General features: G+C 32.5%; 1 pseudogene; it reads right to left on the reverse strand.

The window, feature by feature from the left end:
- Positions 1–2,001: 2,001 nt before the first annotated feature.
- Positions 2,002–5,040, reverse strand: LOC114368139 (annotated as a pseudogene).
- Between the last annotated feature and the right edge of the window lie 960 nt (positions 5,041–6,000).

The raw sequence follows: 6,000 nt of genomic DNA on the forward strand, positions 1-6,000 counted from the left end.
GACCCTCGATAATGCAACGTATAATTGCCCATGGCTAAAGACTGGTTTGGGCAAATAAAGCCCAACCATAGAAAGTGATTGGCCCTGAGACTTGTTAATCGTCATTGCATAAGATAGCATGATTGGAAACTGTCTTCTTAAAAGCTTGAAAGGCCATGGTGATTGTGAAGGTGACATTGACATTCTTGGAATGTAAACATTATCACCAACATTTTTTCCTGAAATGATTTCAGCTGCAATGACATGTTTAGCTAGTCTAGTAACTATTAATCTAGTACCATTACAGAGCCCTTGCGTTTGGTCTAAGTTTCTTAGCAACATTATAGGACTACCGATTTTTAGCTTGATACGATGATTTGACAAACCAGATGTGTTTAGTGAAATTGAGAAATTCAGTTGTGATTGATTGGAAATGCCAACTGTCAATGGTCTTTGACTTCTCTATATAATCATAGCTTAAGTATTCCATTTGTTCACCTATTATATTTATTTGAGGTACCATACAAAGTTAAATAGAGAATAAATACTGAGTAGACCTTAGTTTTTGTAAATTTCATATGTGCATAAATACCTGGAATCAAGGAAAGTATATAATCATTGACCTCTTCAACTGTTTCATTGGTGGAAGCTAATATTGCTCTAGATTTGAAGAATTCATGATTACTGTGATGTTGATATAAATCTGGAAATGTTGATTTGACTATAGCATCAATGGGGTCATTATATTCAGTAATCAGTAGGTACTCAGGAATTTCAATAGTAGCATATCCATCATTTTGATTCCCAATAACTCCATCTCCAATATCTAGAATCCACTTTGCAAATTTAGTAGTTTCTTGATCATCAATTAATTGGGCATTGCCTTGTAAACGCATGTTTTTTGTGAGTGTTAAGACTTCACAGGAAGGCCACATATATGATGAATTGATTGTTGCATTTATAATGTCTGAACGACTTCCTCTTGAAATGACTAGCAGAATTTGTCGGAAATCTCCATCAAATACAATAACTTTGCCTCCAAAAATTTTATTGGGATTTTTTTTGCTTTAATAATGTCTCTAAAAGTTTGATCAAGTGCTTTAAAGCAAAATTTGTGTGCCATGGGTGCTTCATCCAAATTATCAGATTTGTCTGATTTAACAATTCTGCTAGCTGACTTCCTTGAAGTATATTGCATGTTGAGTCTTCAAAAATTGGCACAGGTATCTTAAATTTGGAATGAGCAGTCCTGCCTCCTGGCAATAACAAAGAAGCTATGCCACTAGAAGCAACCATAATCACAATTTGATTTTTTGCCCTCAGTGAACTTGCTAATGTTCTCCATATGTATGTTTTTCCTGTACCTCCATATCCATATAGAAAAAACATGCCACCTTCATTGTTGTTGATAGCTTCCATAATTTTGTGATAAATTTGTTTTTGTTCGTCTAGAATAAAAAATAAGTTGAGATTTGATAGAAATGAAGAATTAGCGGATGTAAAATTAGAAAATACAGATGGAATTTAACTTTGTTAAATGCAATTTATAATATATGAATTGGTAGATTACCTGTCATCGATAGAAAAATATTTTTGAATTTTGATCTAGCCTCATCATTGTTGTAATTAAGTTCAGACAATATCAAGCTATTCTCTAGACACGATGCAGGATTTCCACCCTCAGGATATGACATTGTAGGATAGTCTCTGAGTGATCTTTGGTTTGGATGCAGAAGTTTTTCAATTTCCAGTAATGTTAAATTTTTAAGTTGCTCATCATCAATGTGTAATTCTAACAAATGATAAAGGAGATAGTTAAACAATGCATATTTGTGATGTTATTCAATATAGAAAGTTACAAACTGATTGAAACTAACCTGTGTTCAGAGTTGTTTTTTTATAATGATATGCAATGTCTTCAGCTAACCAATTTCATGTCTGACTCCAAAGTTCTTCAGGTTTAGTAATGACACCTGATAATAGTATTAACACAAATAATTTCCTCAAATAATTAGATGTACCCTAGTCCTTAACTTCTTTGATTGCTTCCACAAATTCTCTGTCATCTTGCAAAAAACCCATTGCAAAGCATGCTTCTCTATATGTAGGGTATAAAACATTTTCAACTGTTCTAATATCTTCAAATGAAGTAGCTCCTTTGCATGCAGTAAGCATCATTCTTAGATAAAACAATTCACCAGTGGTTGGTGGAACCCATATTAACCTACCAATTGTATTGTCTTTCTTTCTAAGGTTCCATGATCTAGCCTTTTGGTTGTAGACAAATTTGGAAACAAATTGTGAATAAGTCAGATTTCTACCATCTGAAAAACATTTGTTGCTATTCATCCAGGCTAAGAATTTTGAATCTGAAATACTTGGCTTTGACAGGATATCATCTATATCATCATCATCTTCATAAAAAACATTGTGTTGTCCTGGTAGATGAAAATGTAATCTCTCCACAGCAGGCTTTCTAGCATGTATTGGAAAACCAAAAATTCTCCAAGTAGCTTCACATGGAGAAATATATCTGACAAAAAAAATCATAATTAAAAGAATTAATTAAAGAAACAATGAGTAACTTAAGTATACATGTTGAATTAATATTACCTGCAGTCCACATATTCTTTAATCTCATCATTTTGACTGATAGCATTCTCAAGTGTACCATTAGCATCATGAATAACAACAGCAGTGACTCTGTCATAACCTTTGTTTATATATTTAAATAGATATTTAATGGAAGTATTTTGATTACACCATTCAACATTTATATGTGCTTGGTATTTCCTCAGCAATTTTGCATTGTAAGGTACTATATATCTATTATCAATAATAACTCCATTCTTTGAAATGGTACGGCCATCATTTCTTCTACGATAGATTGGATAGCCATTTGGATCTAAAACAGTTTGAGGGTGAAACATTTTTGGGAAAAACGGCTACACTTGCCTTCTTTCATACATGGAGACTTAGGTTGGAGAATTCCACATGGTCCATGTACCATATGATTTTGGACTAATGTATAGAGTTCAGGGTCATTTTCATGTGAAGGAATTTCTGTTGATATTATGTGGTCAATGTCATCTGAAGATGGATATTTATTATCTGGATGTAAGAATAGCAATAAATGCACATGAGGAAGTCCTCTTTTTTGAAATTCAATTGTGTGCATATCTGTAATTGTTAGTTGATTGTATTAATAGTGGAACAGTAATATAGAAATTCTGTATAGTTGTATTATATCAAGGAAAAATGAAAAACAATAAAAAAAATGTGTAACTTTAAAAAGCATATTAATGGCAAACTCACATGCGACTACTTTTCCAAGCAAGTGTTTTTTTGTTAAGTCAAAAAGCATCTACTCATACTTCAATCTGAAAACACGTGAGATAAGATCCGGTCTATCTGTTGGTTTTAGATTCAAAGGTGCAAGCACTCTACGGATTTCATGCCAATTTGGATTACAGGTTAAAGTAATAAAAAGATTTGGAAAACCCACATGGCTGCATATTGCCATACCGTCAAAATAAAGTTGGTCCATATAGCGTGGACTGCCAACAAAGGTTGACGGCAAAATCACTCTTTTTTCTTTAGAAGAGCCTTTACTGCTTCCAGCATCTAATGATGTTTGTAAACTACAATACTTGTCAACTCTAAGTTTTTTTTTAATGTTCCTAATGTAGCTAAGTCTTTCAGACTCAATTATCGTGTATGCTTCAACAATGAATTGTTGGAATAGTTTTCTAAAATGCAACAAAGTTTGTGCTTCATTTGATCTGGACTGTAGTCTATAAGCAAACCACTCTCTCATCGTTAGACGATTTCTCTTTCTTTTTCTGCTGCTAGGTGTACAACGGTGAAGTATATCAGGTCTATATCCATCTTCACCATAAGGGAAGAGTAAAGGGTATTGGAGTCCTAGATAGCTAGAGTGTAATTCATGGATTCTTTGTAATTCTCCATTTTGGGTTTCAAAAATAATATCCCTTCTTGAGTCTGGATCAAAATCACCAACAATTAGAGCAGCAACTTCAGAAACATTTGGGAGATTGTATGTACGACCATCTTTCTCACGTGTAGCTATCAATCTCAATTTTACATTATCGACTTGAGTATCTGTCAATCTGTCCCTGGCCATTCTAAAACTTTTTGCATGGACATTGTACTCATCCAGCATTTGACTTAAAGTTGAAACAATCTCTGGTTGAATTCCAACATGTTGACTGCAAAAAACAATATAAAAACATATCCATTGGTGTGACAAAACATGCTTTCGGAATTAGAATACTTCATATTTGATAATAAAAGAAACAAAAGAAGTACTACCTCATTGTATTAATTCTATTTTCAACTTCATTCTGCGTATCAAAGATATACAATTGTGAAAATTTTGGTTGCTTTCCAGGCATTGGTAATAAGCTGTCTATTCGATGGCATGGTTGACCCTGAATTCTAATTGTAGGAGGTCCTCTACTTTCATTAATTGATTTGTCTAGCTTAATACCAGCATACGTAAAGGCAAACATCATGTTGTATGTCTGTATGTTACACTGATAATTTTTACTATCACTTGCTTTACCATCAAACAGAAGTCGTTCAAGATATTTCGGTGGACTTTGTAATAACGGAAGCTCAACTTTCCCATCTCCACAACATAAGGTGAATTTTGGACTTGTTTTATTTCTATCTTTTGAAATTCTTTCATCATACCACATTTTTGCATTGCAATGTGTACATTGCATGGCCTGATCACCCAAGTCAGAATAGCCTGAAATTGTCTAATGAGATAGTGGAATTTAATTTAAAGGATATCAGTTGATATCCTTAACGTTATATCAAAGGTATAACTATTACCTTTAGTATCGATTGCAGCTTCATTAGTATTGGATTCACAATTTTCATCGTCAAAGAAAGAATTAGAATCAGATGCTGTGACAATTTACGTTAGATATCATAGATATAATTAAAATTTGGGCAAAAAAGTGAGTAAGGATTTTCTATCATCATACCTTGTGGAGATTCAAAATTCATATCTTCTAATAAATCAGCTGTCATGACTTAAAAATAGAGACAAATTAAGTCAAGTTGAACAGATTAATGTATTTATAAAAGAAAACATCTTATTTATAATTTCTCACCATGACATTGTATATCTTTCAGAGTGGAATCTATACTTGTCTCATGTGATCTGTCAGGCTGAGCCTTTTTTTTTTGCAGGATACCTTTTCTATACATTCTGGCTTTACCTAAGGTACATGCATTTGCATGTGCATTCTTTTGCATGTTTGTAGTTGATATCAATGAAGCTGTTTGGTATATCAATTCACCACAACAAAGATTTGAAATACACAGAGACCAAATTATACATCAAAGTAATTCCAAATGTTCAATTGTGTAATAAAAACAAAATTAAACATGCAAGTTGAATTTAAGTAGTTTCGAAAATCAGTCATGGAGGAATGATCAGACTCAACTGTAAAGATATATTATATATAGAGGAGTAAGTTCTGTATATAGAATCGACTATGTGATTGATCTGCATTTTTAGAGGTCAAGAATTTAGAACGCAATTTACAACAAAGCATGGAATATTTTGTAAATTAATAAACAAATGTTAATTGACATCAACCAAGAGATGCCAAATATAAAATGCCGGTTTGGGGGATTAAATGTGATTTGACATTTTTATATAATGGATTTCATAATTAATGAGCAGATTTATTTTGGCATCCAAAATTACAGCTAAAGATTCATGCGTAAATTTTAATAAACAAATCTTAATTGACATAAAGCAGGAGATGCCAAATATCAAATCTATGTTTGCTAGATTAAATGTGATTAGACATTTTGACAGTTATCATTATAATAAAAAAAAATTGAGCATCAAATTGAAATCACAACACAAAACTACAACTAAAGATGCAGGGTAGAGAAAGATAAAAAAGGAAATTTAGCATTAAATTGAAATTACAACACAAAACTACAACTAAAGATGCAGGGTAGAGAAAACTTTGA

This window comes from Glycine soja, chromosome 9 (assembly GCF_004193775.1).
Source record: "Glycine soja cultivar W05 chromosome 9, ASM419377v2, whole genome shotgun sequence".
Classification (NCBI taxonomy): Eukaryota; Viridiplantae; Streptophyta; class Magnoliopsida; order Fabales; family Fabaceae; genus Glycine; species Glycine soja.